We start from the raw sequence: 18,211 nt of genomic DNA, 5'->3' as shown, positions 1-18,211 counted from the left end.
ATCCCTGCTGCCGAGCGGGACACATTGGTCCTGCCCCCAGCCCTGGGTATGTTACGACCTGCACGTTCCGCTCCTCCTGGTACCCCGTCGGACAAACCACCGGTGCCTCAGGAGGTGGTCGGGCGTCTCTTGCCTTTGGATTCTCCTCTACCCCGCAATACTCTCCTTTGTCCCCTGTGGACCCTCCAGGTCCTATCAGGGTGACCATCCCCTTTACCTGGGATAGAGCGTGGGTGAGAGTTTTAATCCTCTCCTGGCAGGGACCGTGATCTGCAAATTCACTGCTACTGGTCACTTTATAGGCTGCCTGTAAGTCTTTTAATTTATTCTCTAGTTCCCAAATTTTCTGGGTGTACCGAGAGTTCTGTTCCCGGAGGGACCGCTCACTACCCTTGGCCTCAGTGACCTGACACTGAAGCTAGTCCCGGCTATTTCGGAAGGTCTCCTCTAACTGCCTCTTCCCTTGCTGCTCCTCAGCTAATTCGGCCAGCAGGTTGTCCCCAACCACAGCCTGGATAGCAGAGAGTTCCTCTGATTTCTGAAGACTCTGTTCCAAGTCCTTCACCCGCTGATTGAACTTTCGGACTTGGCGGGTGAAGCAGATAAGCCAGATGGCCTTTTCCACCCTGCAGTTGAGGTCCTTCCCTGCTGTCCACTGGGCAGCAGCATCCACTGGGCACTCTGCCCGTGTGAGGGCTTGCACCCAAGGTTTGGTGAGGTTCACCTTGCCAAAAATGTATGAGGAAATTCTCTCCTCCATTTTAGTTTCCTCTCTTATCAGCTCATCTGTTATATTAACATCTCCTGTTTGCTTATGTCCTGCCGCGGACACCATGTTCTTAAGGGGTTCTCGGGGAGTGTTGTTGTGCCTTGGGTGTCTCTCTCTGGGCTTCTGCCCTCACAGCTTATGCCTGGCTTGTGAGATGCCCTGAGTGCTGCAAGAGCACCCCTGGAGAGACTGTGTCCACAGCTTATGAAGGGGGTTTTGAGACTCGTGCGTCCTCACAGCTTATGCCTAGCCTGTGAGGCACCTGTGAGTGTCAAACACTCCTAACCCCTTCTTCCCCAGACTGTGACACACAGTTGAGCGTTTTCGAGGTGCTCCTAGCTTCCCTTACACTGTTCTGACATAAGACTCACGATCAGGAGATGTGATACAATAGAACTGAGACAAGGTGATTCCAAGAGGAACTTTAGGCTTCCAATTTATTTGACAAGGTGTATCTCAACAAACAGCAATACACCAACAAAACAATCCCCCTAAATCCCACTAAACGGACACAATGAAAATTTTTACACAAGTTTAGCAGTACAATGCCCAACCTCCCACCTTTCCTGGCCTAACTGAGTTGGGAGTTCTGGGGACCAGAGGTTATACTCACTACTGTGCCTTCTGCAGTCTGGTTGGTTTGTTTCTTCTATCTTCGGTGTCTTCGGACACTGGATTTCCTTCAGTGTCGAGAGGCTTGCTGGTTGTTGGATCACAAGAGCAGAACAACACACACACTGGGTCAGAAATCCCTTTTTATAGCCAGATTATCCAGTCCGCCACTCGTGCTGAAATCGATCCTTCCCATTGGCGGGCTTTGTGATTTTGAAAAATGCAGCATTTTTAGATTATTGCGGGTTTTTTCAACTGATGTTAACCTACTCAAGGTTTGAGTAGGTGTTGCTTGCGTTGGCCTCCTGTAGCCATTGTGTAGGTGCTTGGGTTGTTTTGGGTTCCCTAGTTTTCTGAAGGTCTGCATAATTTCCCTCCATAGTGTAAACATGGGGAAGACAATAGCCCGATAATGGCGATGAGTCAGTTCCACAGTTTTCGAGCAAGTGCTCTCCCATTGGCTTGAAAGCCCCATGCTTCTGGCTGACTCTGTCCCACCATTGGCCCTCCGGTGTCCTCCCCCGTCCAATCACTGCTCTGCCAAGGCCAACTGTCTCGGTTTCAATTCACATTGCAGCACAGACAGATCCCACAGCTCTTTTCCTTCTGGGTAAAATGAGGGGGTTTTCGTCCTCGCCAATAGCATCGAACGACGGCCTACGACCGCATTCGCAAGGGCCTCTGGGACCACCAGGTATTTTCGGAATTTTTTGGGGGTCGGAGGCGTTCGCCTGACTGCAACTTTCCCCCCATTCTGTTTGTCTATTCTTCCTACCAAAATGAATAAGATCACATTATACTCCATCTGCCCCCTTACTGTCCCCTCGCTTAACCTGTCTACATCCCCTTGCAGCCTCTTTGGCCTGAACATTATGGAGCATCCCGTTTGGACCGATAATTTTCGCGGGAGCACTAAAGTATCGACGGGCACTGCACAATTGAATCCGACGGGAATTTCCAGTTCAGCGCTCCAAGCATGAAGTGTTGCTCAATCAAACGCTGTCACTCCCCTTAGAGCGCTAATGGGAGCGAGAGGGGCAGAGCACTGTACAATGTTCCATTCGATAAGTTGCCACATGAGAGGTTACTGCACAAGATAAAAGCTCATGGGGTTGGGGTTAATACATTGCCATGGATAGAGGATTGGCTAACTAACAGAAACAGAAAGTTGGGATAAATGGTCATTTTCCAATTGGCAAACAGTAACTAGTGGGATGCCACAGGGATCGGTGCTGGGTCCTCAACTATTTACAATCTATATTAATGACTTGGATGAAGGGACCGAGTGTAATGTAGCCAAGTTTGCTGATGATACAACGATGGGTGGGAAAGCAAATTGTGAGGAGGACACAAAAAATCTGCAAAGGGATATAGACAGGCTAAGTGAGTGGGCAAAAATTTGGCAGATGGAGTATAATGTGGGAAACTGTGAGGTTATCAACTTTGGCAGAAATAATGGAAAGCAAATTATAATTTAAATGGAGAAAAATTGCAAAGTGCTGCAGTACAGAGGGACCTGGGGTTCCTTGTGCATGAACCACAAAAAGTTAGTATGCAGGTACAGCAAGTGATCAGGAAGGCAAATGGAATGTTGGCCTTTATTGCAAGGGGGATAGAGTATAAAAGCAGAGAAGTCCTGCTGCAACTGTACAGGGTATTGGTGAGGCCACACCTGGAGTACTGCATACAGTTTTGGTCTCCGTATTTAAGGAAGGATATACTTGCATTGGAGTCTGTTCCGAGATGGTTTACTCGGTTGATTCCGGTGTTGAGGGGGTTGACTTATGAAGATAGGTTGAGCCTATTCACATTGGAGTTCAGAAGTATGAGAGGTGATCTTATTGAAACATATAAGATAATGAGGGGGTTCGACAAGGTGGATGCAGAGAGGATATTTCCACTCATAGGGGAAACTAAAACTAGGGGACATAGTCTTAGACTAAGTGGCCGCCCATTTAAAACTGAGATGAGGAGGAATTTCTTCTCTCAGAGGGGCTGGAGTCGAGTGTAGGCTCAGACCGGCTCGGTACTAACCTGTGCCTGACTTCGTCATCACTTTCTGTTGCCATTCTTTGTATATCTCATCGGCCTGGAACAGAAAAATAGGGGTGGGTGAGTTAGGGAATGGCGGGACGGGGGAGGTCACACCTGGGGCTGCTGTATCCTTCTCCCCGCCCCGTCTTCCCGCCCCCACTCCCTGCCCCGTCTCCCCACTCCCTGCCCCGTCTTCCCACTCCCCGCCCCCACTCCCTGCCCCGTCTCCCCACTCCCTGCCCCGTCTCCCCACTCCCCGCTCCCACGCCCTGCCCCGTCTCCCTACTCCCTGCCCCCACTCCCTGCCCCATCTCCCCACTCCCTGCCCCATCTCCCCACTCCCTGCCCCGTCTCCCCACTCCCCGCCCCCACTCCCTGCCCCGTCTCCCCACTCCCCGCTCCCACTCCCTGCCCCGTCTCCCCACTCCCCGCCCCCACTCCCTTCCCACTCTCCCCACTCCCCGTCTCCCCACTCCCCACCCCCACTCCCTGCCCCGTCTCCCTACTCCCCGCCACCCCGCCCCCACTCCCTGCCCCCGTCTCTCCACTCCCCCCGCCTCCCCACTCCCCCCTGTCTCCCCAGTCCCCCCGCCTCCCCAGTCCCCCCGCCTCCCCAGTCCCCCCGCCCCACTCCCCCCACTCCCCGTCTCCCCACTCCGCCTCCCCACTCCCCGTCTCCCTGTCCCCCGCCCCCACTCCCCCTGTCCCCACTCCCCCCGCCCCCACTCCACAGTGGTTTAAACTAAGAGCGAGAAACTATAATGTACTTTATTAAATTAAAACTTAACTTGATCGACTAATTAATAAACCTATAAATAATTGTTGAATAAAGATTTTAACCAATTGAATAAATTAAATAAGGCCCGACTAAGACATAGCAGGGCAGGTTGTGTATTGGGACTGCAGTATGTGGAGTTTGAGGACAGTTAGACTGTCCCGAGCAAACACGTCTGCAGGAGATGTCTCCGTCTGGAATCTCTCCGGCTCAGAGTCATTGAGCTAGAGCCAGTTGGAGACACTCCGACACGTAAGGGAGGGGGAGGAATTTCTGGACAGTCTGCTCCAGACCGCGGCCACACCTCTTGGTGAGGTGTAGGATCAGAACAGGGTCGGTGTGAGCAACAGTGTGCAGAGTAAGGGGGACCCAGGTGAGATAGAGAAGGAGGATCGGCAGAAACTGATCCTATCCAACAGGCATAATGTACTCGTTGTTGTGAGGATAAGGATAAAGACTGTCGGAAGGACAGCCAGAATACGGACCATGGCACTTTGGAGAAGGAGGCTGTCCTCAGGGGGAGGAGGAGGAGGGAAGCGTTGTGTGTCAGTTGTAGGGGATTTTATAATTGGGTCTCCAGTTATCTTGGACCCCCTTGCCACTGGATCAAGACCATGCTCAGCTAAGTCCGTGTGGTAGCCAGTGTGCAACAGCCACCCCACATTAAAAGAACTCATGCACAGGCATCTTCCATTCCTCTAACATGAAGTTCGGGACCTGGAACGTCAGGGCCCTCATGGACAACTCCAACAGCGACAGGCCGGAACGCCACACCGCCATTGTTGCCCGGGAACTTAGACGCTTTGATATCGACATCGCTGCACTAAGCGAGACCCGGCGGGCAGGGGAAGGCCAACTCAAGGAACAAGTTGGAGATTACACCTTCTTCTGGAAAGGGAAACCAGAGGAAGAATGTCGCCTCCACGGAGTTGGCTTCGCCATCAAAGACGAGCTGGTCGACCGCCTCAAAAACTCCCCCTGTGGGGTTAACGAACGCCTCATGACTCTTCGACTCACCCTATCCCGGAATCAATGCGCCACAGTCATCAGTGTGAACGCCCCAACACTCGATGCAACAGATGAGGCTAAAGAGGGTTTCTACTCCAACCTCGTTAAATCCCTCTTCCGCGTCCCGGCGGACGATAAACTGATCCTCCTCAGTGACTTCAACGCCAGGGTCAGGAAGGACACAGACCTCTGGGGAGGCGTGATTGGCAGAGACAGGGTAGGGAAAGATAAACTCCAGCGGTACCCTACTCCTGACAAAATGTCTAGAGTATGAACTTGTCATCACCACCACCTTGTCCCGCCAGAGGGACAAATACAAGGCATCGAAGCAACACCCTCGCTCCAAGCACTGGCACCTGCTCGACTACGTTATCGTCCGATCCAGGGATCGCAAGGATGTGCGCATCACCCGCACCATGACAGGAGCTGGTGACTGCTGGACGGACCACCGCCAAATCCGATGCGTCATTAACATCAACATAGCCCCAAAGCGGAGGGGGCAGCAGAAGCAGTGTCGCAAAAAAAATCAATGCCGGGGCACTTAAAGACCCAGCTAAGAGAGCCCTATACAGTCAGCGCCTCACAGCTAACCTGGCGTGCCTTGCTGACCCCGAGACGCAGAATGCCCACCGCACTTGGTCTGCCCTCCATAACCAGTGCCGGCAAAGAGACGCTCGGTCACTCAACCAGGAAACATCAGGATTGGTTTGGTGAGAATGATCAGGAAATCCAAGAACTAATAGATCGCAAGCCCAGGACATTTCTGAGCCTTAAACAGCAAACCAACTCGGGAGCAGCAAAGCAGCATTACAGACGGCTTAAGGCCGAGGTCCAACAAAAAACCCGATACCCAAAGAACAGGTGGTGGATGGAGAAAGCACAGGAGATACAGCAGCTGGCTGACAGCCATGATGTGCGAGGATTCTTCATCGCAGTCAAGGCCACCTACGGTCCAAACACACAAGGCCACATCCCACTGCTGGCCAAGAACGGGGAAACACTCATCAATGACACCGAGGCTGTCAGGGCCGCTGGAAGGAGCACTTCGAAGATCTCCTCAACCGAGACTCTGCCTGACTCGAGTGTTCTCGACTCTATCCCGCAGCATGCTACCTACCACCACCTCAGTAAAACCCCAACACTGCACGAGGTAGAAAAAGCCATAAGACAGCTTAAGAACAACAAGGCTGAGGCACTGAAGTGAGGCAGAGAGGCACTACTGGCGCGAATACATGACCTCATCTCTCTCATCTGGAGGGAGGAGAGCATGCTGAGAGATCTCAGAGATGTAGTGATCATGACCATCTTTAAAAATAGGGACAAGTCTGACTGCGGCAACTACAGAGGAATCTCCCTGTTATCAGCCCCTAGGAAACTCGTCGCTCGAGTCCTCCTCAACCGTCTTCTCCCTGTGGCTGAGGAGCTCCTCCCGGAGTCACAGTGCGGATTTCGTCCCCTACGGGACACAACGGACATGATTCTTGCAGCGCGACAGCTGCAGGAAAAATGCAGGGACCAGCACCAGCCCTTATACATAGCCTTCTTCGATCTTACAAAGGCCTTTGACACTGTCAACCGCGAGGGTCTATGGAGCGTCCTCCTCCGTTTTGGATGCCCCCAAAAGTTCATCACCTTCCTCCGCCTGCTCCATGACGACATGCAGGCCGTGATCCTTACCAACGGATCCATTACAGACCCAATCCACGTCCGGACTGTGGTCAAACAGGGCTGCGTCATCGCCCCAACCCTCTTCTCAATCTTCCTTGCTGCCATGCTCCACCTCACAGTCAACAAGCTCCCTGCTGGAGTGGAACTAAACTACAGAACCAGTGGGAAGCTGTTCAACCTTCGCCGTCTCCAGGCCAGGTCCTAAACCACTCCAACCTCTGTCGTCGAGCTACAGTACGCGGACGATGCCTGCGCCTGCGCACATGCAGAGGCTGAACTCCAGGACATTGTCGACGTATTTACTAAGGTGTATGAAAGCATGGGCCTTTTGCTAAACATCCGTAAGACAAAGGTCCTCCACCAGCCTGTCCTCACCTCACAGCACTGCCCCCCAGTCATCAAGATTCACGGCGCGGCCCTGGACACCGTGGACCATTTCCCATACCTCGGGTGCCTTTTATCAACAAGAGCAGACACTGACGATGAGATTCAACACCGCCTCCAGTGCGCCAGTGCAGCTTTCGGCCACCTGAGGAAAAGAGTGTTCGAAGATCAAAACTGCCACCAAGCTCATGGTCTACAGGGCTGTAGTAATACTCGCCCTCCTGTATGGCTCAGAGACATGGACCATGTACAGTAGACACCTCAAGTCACTGGAGAAATACCACCAACGCTGCCTCCACAAGATCCTATAAATCCCCTGGGAGGACAGACGCACCAACATTAGTGTCCTCGACCAGGCCAACATCCCCAGCATCTTCCTGGATTCCGAGGGACTACCTATGATGATGATGATGATGATGTTGGGAACTCGCGATCAGATTTCAAATCATTGTCATTTGGGAATTTCTGCAATCGGGAGATACCTCGGTCTCCCCCTTCCCCCACCCTCGCTCTCCCCCTTCCCCCATCCTCACTCTCCCCCCGCTCTTCCCCCACCCTCGCTCTCCCCCTTCCCCCATTCTCGGTCTGTGGGGAGAGCGAGGGTGGGGGAAGGGGGAGACCGAGGTATCTCCCGATTGCAGAAATTCCCAAATGACAATGATTTGAAATCTGATCGCGAGTTGATGTTGTATATATGTTGGAAACATTTGATACAGTACCACACAACAGACTGGTTCAGGAAATAGGAGATCTCTTTCATACCCTAGTGCTCTCTCTCTCTCTCTCATGCTCGGGAGGGACTGGAGTGCCGGGACTGGGGGAATCTGTGAAATGGGGATGGGTTCCTCGATCTCCCCTCTCCCCCTGCCCTGTGGCTCACTTCCTCTGTCTCCCCTCACCCCCGCCCCCCCGTCTCCCCTCTCCGGCGGTTTTGAAGCTTAGACAAGGCAATGAAGGATAGGCTTGTAGTTTGTGTTTCGTGCGAGGGCTGGTGCTGAAAATGAAAGTAAAGTGGGGAGGGGACAGGAAAAAAATGCCATCCTTCAGTGCTGTCTGCTTGTGTGAATATATAAACAAGCAAAAAAGAATGAGCGACAGGACTGTGTGCGTTTAAGAGAAGCGAAAGCCTGTTAATAAATGCCTACGGCCACACTAGTCTGAAATCGCCCGATCTTGTCTGATTCTTGGAAGCTAAGCAGAGTCAGGCCTGGATGGGAGATTGCCTGGGAATACCAGGTGCCACAGGCTGATCACAGCCCCACACATTCACACTTGCTGTTAATCAATCCACATCCTTTGTGCTGCTCGCTCTCTCTTTCCTTTCACCTTTCCTGCACATTCTCGAGAGGCTGGAACTGTTCTCCTTAGGGCAGAGAAGGTTAATGGAGACCTAATAGAGGTATTCAAAGTTATGAGGGATTTTGATAGAGCAAGTGGAGAGAACCTGTTTCCTCTGGCAGTGGGATGGTAACTAGTCCGAGGCTTGGTTGGGGGAAGGCATTGGGAGGCTCAGTTGCCCACTGGCGGTCAGGGGGGTCACAGCCATGATGCTCACCACGTGCTGGAGGAGGAGAAGAGGCCAGGTCACCAGTGGGTTGGAGAGCTCCAGTCGTCGCTGAAGGAGGAGGGGAGACCAACTGCCATCGCAGGAGAGGAGCCCCGGTCGCTGTTGAGGAGGAGGTCACCTGTGGGGAAGGAAAGGTCCAACCATCGTCGAGGAGTAGAGGCCCGATCGCTGCTGGAGGGGCGATGGCCCACCGCTGGACGGGTGAAGGCCCACCGCTGGAGGGGTGATGGCCCGATTGCCGCTGGAGGAGTGATGGTCCACTGCTGGAGGGGTGATGGCCCACCGCTGGACGGGTGAAGGCCCACCGCTGGAGGGGTGAAGGCCCACTGCTGGAGGGGCGATGGCCCACCGCTGGAGGGGTGATGGCCCACCGCTGGAGGGGTAAATGGACCACCGCTGGAGGGGCGATGGCCCGATTGCCTGGTCGGAGGCTCGCCGGGTGTTATCGTGGATCAAGGACCCCGGTCATCATTGCTGATGGGTGGTGTGGTGGGAAGCCTGAGGTAGGCCCGATCTTGTGGGATTCGCAGGGTTGGGTTTAGAGTAATGGTTTAAGTGTTTAAGACCCCCCTATTAGGGTCTATTAGGTCTCGGGGAGGTTTAGACAGTGGGAGGGGGGAGGCAGGGGGTGGAAAGCTGCCAGATTGTAGAAGATGGTCGTTTTTCAGCAGGGGGCTGCCAAGGGAGCTGCCACCCTGGCGACCATCAAGGGCGCTACTCAGTGCCGAACCTGCAGCCAACATCTCGCCGTAGGCAACTAGGCCCAAACTGCAGTGCCTGGTCTCCAGTTATCTTGGACCCCCTTGCCACTGGATCAAGACCTTGCTCAGCTAAGCCCGTGTGGTTGCCGGTATGCAGCGGCCATCCCACGTTAAAAGAACTCACACACAGGCATCTTCCACTCCCCTAACATGAAGTTTGGGACCTGGAACGTCAGGGCCCTCATGGACAACTCCAACAGCGACAGACCGGAACGCCACACCACCATAGTTGCCCGGGAACTTAGACGCTTTGATATTGACATCGCTGCACTAAGCGAGACCCGGCAGGCAGGGGAAGGCCAGCTCAAGGAACAAGGTGGAGGTTACACCTCCTCCTGGAAAGGGAAGCCAGAGGAAGAACGTCGCCTCCATGGAGTCAGCTTCGCCATCAAAAACGAGCTGGTCGACCGCCTCAAAAACTCCCCCTGTGGGGTTAACGAACGCCTCATGACTCTTCAACTCACCCTATCCCGCAATCAATGCGTCACAGTCATCAGTGTGAACGCCCCAACACTCGATGCAACAGAGGAGGCTAAAGAGGGTTTCTACTCCAACCTCGAAAAATCCCTGTCCCGCGTCCAACAAAAACCCGGCTCCTAAAGAACAGGTGGTGGATGGAGAAAGCACAGGAGATACAGCAGCTGGCCAACTGCCATGATGTGCGAGGATTCTTCATCGCAATCATGGCCACCTACGGTCTAAACACACAAGGCCACACCCCACTGCTGGCCAAGAACGGGGAAACACTCATCAAGGACACCGAGGCTGTTGGGGCCCGCTGGAAGGAGCAATTCGAAGATCTCCTCAACCGAGACTCTGCCTTTGACTCGAGTGTTCTCAACTCCACCCCGCAGCATGCTACCTGCCACCACCTCAGTAAAACCCCAACACTGCACGAGGTAGAAAAAGCCATAAGACAGCTTAAGAACAACAAGGCTGAGGCACTGAAGTGAGGCGGAGAGGCACTACTGGCGCGAATACATGACCTCATCTCTCTCATCTGGAGGGAGGAGTGCATGCCGAGAAATCTCAGAGATGTAGTGATCGTGACCATCTTTAAAAATAGGGACAAGTCCGACTGCAGCAACTACAGAGGAATCTCCCTGTTATCAGCCACTAGGAAACTCGTCGCTCGAGTCCTCCTCAACCATCTTCTCCCTGTGGCTGAGGAGCTCTCCCGGAGTCACAGTGCGGATTCCGTCCCCTACGGGACACAACGGACATGATTCTTGCAGTGCGACAGCTGCAGGAAAAATGCAGGGACCAGCACCAGATACATGGCCTTCTTCGATCTTACAAAGGCCTTTGACACTGTCAACCGCGAGGGTCTATGGAGCGTCCTCCTCTGTTTTGGATGCCCCCAAAAGTTCATCACCATCCTCCGCCTGCTCCACGACGACATGCAGGTCGTGATCCTTACCAACGGATCCATTACAGACCCAATCCACGTCCGGACTGTGGTCAAACAGGGCTGCGTCATCGCCCCAACCCTCTTCTCAATCTTCCTCGCTGCCATGCTCCACCTCACAGTCAACAAGCTCCCCGCTGGAGTGGAAGTAAACTACAGAACCAGTGGGAAGCTGTTCAACCTTCGCCATCTCCAGGCCAGGTCCAAGACCACCTCAACCTCTGTCGTCGAGCTACAGTACGCGGACGATGCCTGCGCCTGCGCACATGCAGAGGCTGAACTCCAGGACATAGTCAACGTATTTACTGAGGTGTACAAAAGCATGGGCCTTTTGCTAAGCATCCATAAGACAAAGGTCCTCCACCAGCCTGTCCTCACCTCACAGCACTGCCCCCCAGTCATCAAGATCCACGGCGCGGCCCTGGACAACGTGGACCATTTCCCATACCTTCAGTGCTGTCTGCTTGTGTGAATATATAAACGAGCAAAAAAGAATGAGCAATTGGACTGTGTGCATTTAAGTGAAGCAAAAGCCAGTTAATAACTGCCTACGGCCACACTAGTCTGAAAACGCCTGATCTGAGAAGCTAAGCAGAGTTAGGTCTGGTTAGTACTTGGATGGGAGATTGCCTGGTAATAGCAGATGCAGGAGGCTTTTGCTGCTCACAGTCCCACACACTCACACTGCCGTTAATCAATCCACATCCTTTGTGCTGCTCACTCACGCTCTCTTTCATTCCTTTCCTGCACATTCTCTCGAGGCATTGGGTGGCTCAGTTGCCCATTGGGGTTCAGAGTGGGAGGTCAGGGGGGTCACAGCCATGATGCTCACCACGTGCTGGAGGAGGAGAAGAGGCCAGGTCACCAGTGGGTTGGAGAGCTCCAGTCATCGCTGAAGGAGGAGGGGAGACCAACTGCCGTCGTAGGAGAGGAGCCCCGGTCGCTGTTGAGGAGGAGGTCACCTGTGGGGAAGGAAAGGTCCAACCATCGTCGAGGAGTAGAGGCCCGATCGCTGCTGGACGGGTGAAGGCCCACCGCTGGAGAGGTGATGGACCACCGCTGGAGGGGTAATGGACCACCGCTGGAGGAGTGAATGGCCCACCGCTGGAGGAGTGAATGGCCCACCGCTGGAGGGGCGATGGCCCACCGCTGGAGAGGTGATGAACCACCGCTGGAGGGGTAATGGACCACCGCTGGAGGGGTAATGGCCCACCGCTGGAGGGGCGATGGCCCACCACTGGAGGGGTGATGGCTCGCCATTGGAGGGGTGATGGACCACCGCTGTTTGGGTGATGGCCCACCACTGGAGGGGTGATGGCTCGCCGTTGGAGGGGCGATGGCCCACCGTTGGAGGAGTGATGGCCCACCGTTGTTGGGGTGAAGGCCCGATCGCCGTTGGAGGGGTGATGGCCCACCGCTGGAGGGGTGAAGGCCCACCGCTGGAGGGGTGATGGCCCGATCGCCGCTGGAGGGGTGATGGCCCACCGCTGGAGGGATGATGGACCACCGCTGGAGAAGTGAATGGCCTGGTCGGAGGCTCACCTGCTCGCCGGGCGTCGTCGTGGCTCAAGGACCCCGGTCGTCGTCGCTGATGGGTGGTGTGGTGGGAAGCCTGAGGTAGGCCCGATCTTGTGGGATTCGCAGGGTTGAGTTTAGAGTAATGGTTTAAGTGTTTAAGATCCCCCTTTTAGGGTCTATTAGGTCTAGGGGAAGTTTAGACAGTGGGAGGTGGGACGCTGGGGATGGAAAGCTGCCAGATTGTAGAAGATGGTAGTTGTTCAGCAGGGGGCTCCCAAGGGAGCTGCCACCCTGGCGACCATCAAGGGCACTACTCAGTGCCGAACCTGCGGCCAACATCTCACCGTAGGCAACGAGACCCAAACTGCAGTGCCTGATCTCCAGTTATCTTGGATCCCCTTGCCACTGGACCAAGACCTTGCTCAGCTAAGCCCGTGTGGTAGCCGGTGTGCAACGGTTACCCCACATTAAAAGAATTCACACACAGACATCTTCCACTCCTCTAACATGAAGTTCGGGACCTGGAACGTCAGGGCCCTCATGGACAACCCCAACAGCGACAGGCCGGAACGTCGCACCGCCATAGTTGCCCAGGAACTTAGACGCTTTGATATCGACATCGCTGCACTAAATGAGACCCGGCGGGCAGGGGAAGGCCAGCTCAAGGAACAAGGAACTCAGCAGAGGAGGACAAAGGGTTTGATTAGGGCAGGGAAAATGGAGTATGAGAAGAAGCTTGCAGGGAACATTAAGACGGATTGCAAAAGTTTCTATAGATATGTAAAGAGAAAAAGGTTAGTAAAGACAAACGTAGGTCCCCTGCAGTCAGAATCAGGGGAAGTCATAACGGGGAACAAAGAAATGGCGGACCAATTGAACAAGTACTTTGGTTCGGTATTCACGAAGGAGGACACGAACAACCTTCCGGTTATAAAAGGGGTCGGGGGGTCTAGTAAGGAGGAGGAACTGAGGGAAATCCTTATTAGCCGGGAAATTGTGTTGGGGAAATTGATGGGATTGAAGGCCGATAAATCCCCAGGGCCTGATGGACTGCATCCCAGAGTACTTAAGGAGGTGGCCTTGGAAATAGTGGATGCGTTGACAGTCATTTTCCAACATTCCATTGACTCTGGATCAGTTCCTATGGAGTGGAGGGTAGCCAATGTAACCCCACTTTTTAAAAAAGGAGGGAGAGAGAAAACAGGGAATTATAGACCGGTCAGCCTGACATCGGTAGTGGGTAAAATGATGGAATCAATTATTAAGGATGTCATAGCAGTGCATTTGGAAAGAGGTGACATGATAGGTCCAAGTCAGCATGGATTTGTGAAAGGGAAATCATGCTTGACAAATCTTCTGGAATTTTTTGAGGATGTTTCCAGTAGAGTGGATAAGGGAGAACCAGTTGATGTGGTATATTTGGACTTTCAGAAGGCGTTCGACAAGGTCCCACACAAGAGATTGATGTGCAAAGTTAGAGCACATGGGATTGGGGGTAGTGTACTGACATGGATTGAGAACTGGTTGTCAGACAGGAAGCAAAGAGTAGGAGTAAATGGGTACTTTTCAGAATGGCAGGCAGTGACTAGTGGGGTACCGCAAGGTTCTGTGCTGGGGCCCCAGCTGTTTACACTGTACATTAATGATTTAGATGAGGGGATTAAATGTAGTATCTCCAAATTTGCGGATGACACTAAGTTGGGTGGCAGTGTGAGCTGCGAGGAGGATGCTGTGAGGCTGCAGAGCGACTTGGATAGGTTAGGTGAGTGGGCAAATGCATGGCAGATGAAGTATAATGTGGATAAATGTGAGGTTATCCACTTTGGTGGTAAAAACAGAGAGACAGACTATTATCTGAATGGTGACAGATTAGGAAAAGGGGAGGTGCAAAGAGACCTGGGTGTCATGGTACATCAGTCATTGAAGGTTGGCATGCAGGTGCAGCAGGCGGTTAAGAAAGCAAATGGCATGTTGGCCTTCATAGCAAGGGGATTTGAGTACAGGGGCAGGGAGGTGTTGCTACAGTTGTACAGGGCATTGGTGAGGCCACACCTGGAGTATTGTGTACAGTTTTGGTCTCCTAACCTGAGGAAGGACATTCTTGCTATTGAGGGAGTGCAGCGAAGGTTCACCAGACTGATTCCCGGGATGGCGGGACTGACCTATCAAGAAAGACTGGATCAACTGGGCTTGTATTCACTGGAGTTCAGAAGAATGAGAGGGGACCTCATAGAAACATATAAAATTCTGACGGGGTTAGACAGGTTAGATGCAGGAAGAATGTTCCCAATGTTGGGGAAGTCCAGAACCAGGGGTCACAGTCTAAGGATAAGGGGTAAGCCATTTAGGACCGAGATGCGGAGGAACTTCTTCACCCAGAGAGTGGTGAACCTGTGGAATTCTCTACCACAGAAAGTTGTTGAGGCCAATTCACTAAATATATTCAAAAAGGAGTTAGATGAGGTCCTTACTGCTAGGGGGATCAAGGGGTATGGCGAGAAAGCAGGAATGGGGTACTGAAGTTGAATGTTCAGCCATGAACTCATTGAATGGCGGTGCAGGCTAGAAGGGCCGAATGGCCTACTCCTGCACCTATTTTCTATGTTTCTATGTTTCTAAGGTGGAGGTTACACCTTCTTCTGGAAAGGGAAACCAAAAGAAGAACATTGCCTCCACGGAGTTGGCTTCGCCATCAAAAATGAGCTGGTCGACCGTCTCAAAAACTCCCCCTGTGGGGTTAACGAACTCCTCATGACTCTTCGACTCACCCGATCCTGGAATCAATGCGTCACAGTCATCAGTGTGAACGCCCCAACACTCGATGCAACAGATGAGGCCAAAGAGGATTTTTATTCCAATCTCGAAAAATCCCTGTCCCGCGTCCCGGCGCACGACAAACTGATCCTCCTCGGTGACTTCAACGCCAGGGTCAGCAAGGACACAGCTCTTTAGGGAGGCGTGATTGGGGTCGGGAAAGCCAACTCCAGCGGTACCTTACTCCTGACAAAATGTCTAGAGCATGAACTTGTCATCACCAACACCTTGTTCCGCCAGAGGGACAAATACAAGGCATCGAAGCAACACCCTCGCTCCAAGCACTGGCACCTGCTCGACTACGTCATCGTCCGATCCAGGGATTGCAAGGATGTGTGCATCACCCGCACCATGACAGGAGCTGGTGACTGCTGGACGGACCACCGCCTAATCCGATGCGTCATTGACATTAACATAGCCCCAAAACGGAGGGGGCAGCAGAAGCAGTGCCGCAAAAAAGTCAATGCCGGGGCACTTAAAGACCCAGCTAAGAGAGCCCTATACAGTCAGCACCTCACAGCTAACCTGGCGTGCCTTGCTGACCCCGAGACGCAGAATGCCCACCGCACTTGGTCTGCCCTCCAGGCCTCCATAACCAGTGCCTGCAAAGAGACGCTCAGTCACTCAACCAGGAAACATCAGGATTGGTTTGGTGAGAATGATCAGGAAATCCAAGAGCTAATAGATCGCAAGCGCAGGGCATTTCTGAGCCTAAACAGCAACCCAACTCGGGAGCAGCAAAGCAGCACTATAGACGGCTTAATCCGAGGTCAAACAAAAAACCCAGGACCTAAAGAACAGGTGTTGGATGGAGAAAGCACAGGAGATACAGCAGCTGGCCAACAGCCATGATGTGCGAGGATTCTTCATCGTAGTTAAGGCCACCTACGGTCCATACACACAAGGCCACACCCCAGTGCTGGCCAAGAACGGGGAAACACTCATCAAGGACACCGAGGCTGTCGGGGCCCGCTGGAAGGAGCACTTTGAAGATCTCCTCAACCGAGATTCTGCCTTTGACTCGAGTGTTCTCGACTCCATCCTGCAGCATGCTACCTGCCACCACCTCAGTAAAACCCCAACATTGCACGAGGTAGAAAAAGCCATAAGACAGCTTAAGAACAATAAGGCTGAGGCACTGAAGTAAGGCGGAGAGGCACCACTGGCGCGAATACATGACCTCATCTCCCTCATCTGGAGGAGGGAGAGCATGCCGAGAGATCTCAGAGATGTAGTGATCGTGACCATCTTTTAAAAAGGGGACAAGTCTGACTGCGGCATCTACAGAGGAATCTCCCTGTTATCAGCCCCTAGGAAACTCGTCGCTCGAGTCCTCCTCAACCGTCTTCTCCCTGTGGCTGAGGAGCTCCTCCCGGAGTCACAGTACGGATTTGGTCCCCTACTGGCCACAACGGACATGATTTTTGCAGCGCGACAGCTGCAGGAAAATTGCAGGGACCAGCGCCAGCCCTTATACATGGCCTTCTTCGACCTTCCAAAGAGCTTTGACACTGTCAACCGCGAGGGTCTATGGAGCGTCCTCCTCCATTTTGGATGCTCCCAAAAGTTCGTCACCATCCTCCGCCTGCTCCATGACGACATACAGGCCGTGATCCTCACCAACGGATACATCACAGATCCAATCCAGGTCTGGACTGGGGTCAAACAGGGCTGTATCATCGCCCCAACCCTCTTCTCAATCTTCCTTGCTGCCATGCTCCACCTCACAGTCAACAAGCTGCCCGCTGGAGTGGAACTAAACTACAGAACCAGTGGGAAGCTGTTCAACCTTCGCCGTCTCCAGGCCAGGTCCAAGACCAGCTCAGCCTCTGTCGTTGAGCTACAGTACGCGGACGATGCCTGCGCCTGCGCACATGCAGAGACTGAACTCCAGGACATAGTCGATGTATTTACTGAGGTGTACGAAAGCATGGGCCATAGGAGATCTCTCTCACACCCTAGTGCTTTCTGTCTCTCTCTCTCTTTCTCTCTCTCTCTCTCATGCTCGGGAGGGATTGGATGCTGGGAATCGTGGAAACTGTGAAATGGGGGTGGGTTCCTCGGTCTCCCCTCTCCCCCTGCCCTCTGGCTCACTTCCTCCGTCTACCCTTACTCCCCTCCCCCGTCTCAACTCTCCACCCCCGCCCCTCCATCAGGCTCACCTCTTCGTCCCATCCCCCACTCCCGTCTCGTCTCCTCTCTTCCCCTTCCTCCCCATTTCCCCTCTTCCCCCCGCCCCACCCCGCCCCCCGATACTGGGGGGAGCTCTCCCCGGTGTCCCAGCCAATATTTATTACTCGACCAAGAGCACAAATAGAATATCTGGTCTTTATTCACTCTCTCTCTCTTTCTGTCTCTCTCTCTCTCTTTCTCTTTCCTCTCTTTCTTTATCATTCTCTGATTGTCTGTATTTTGTGGCATCAGGGAGCAGTGTTTTTCACAAGTGAGTGGTTTTGCGGGTGCGGCAGGGAGTGATTAGGGGCGAAGGTTGCGGTGTGAGATAGTGGGTGCAATGTCCTTAACTCAATGGCACAAAACCCACACGAGGCACGTTCTATGGACAAGATCACTCTATGACCTGAACCTTTATTCACAGGACCCTGCATGAGACCTCCATTTATATACCTGGATGACCAGGTAAGGAGTGTCTCCCACAAGTTCACCCCCTGTGGTCAAGGTGTGCATTGCTTCATTATTTACAGTATTGCAGTGGTGTTACATAGAGGTTACATACATGACATCACCTCCCCCCAAAGTCTTATTGGGATCATAGGTTATGTCTTTCAGGTGGTCTACGCTCCCTCGTGGAGCGCTGCGGTTGGGGCTCTGGTTTTTGAGCCTTGGCGTGAGTGTCTGTCACCTGTGGTGATTCAGGTCTGTCCGGGTTGATCGC

At 53.2% G+C, this 18,211-nt stretch overlaps 1 long non-coding RNA gene across 1 annotated transcript in view; it reads right to left on the bottom strand.

Moving 5' to 3' along the window:
- Positions 1 to 614: 614 nt before the first annotated feature.
- LOC139227057 (uncharacterized) overlaps positions 615 to 18,211 on the bottom strand; it is a 73,213-nt gene continuing 55,616 nt past the window's right edge. The window contains exons 2-3 of the long non-coding RNA XR_011587365.1: positions 3,416 to 3,470; positions 615 to 2,152 (exon numbers count right to left, since the gene is read on the bottom strand). This is a non-coding gene — a long non-coding RNA (uncharacterized lncRNA). The remainder of the gene's footprint in view (positions 2,153 to 3,415; positions 3,471 to 18,211) is intronic.

This window comes from Pristiophorus japonicus, chromosome 16 (genome assembly GCF_044704955.1).
Source record: "Pristiophorus japonicus isolate sPriJap1 chromosome 16, sPriJap1.hap1, whole genome shotgun sequence".
Taxonomy (NCBI): Eukaryota; Metazoa; Chordata; class Chondrichthyes; family Pristiophoridae; genus Pristiophorus; species Pristiophorus japonicus.
Note: the sequence above shows the minus strand (reverse complement) of the source record. Positions and strands in the feature narration are given on the sequence as shown.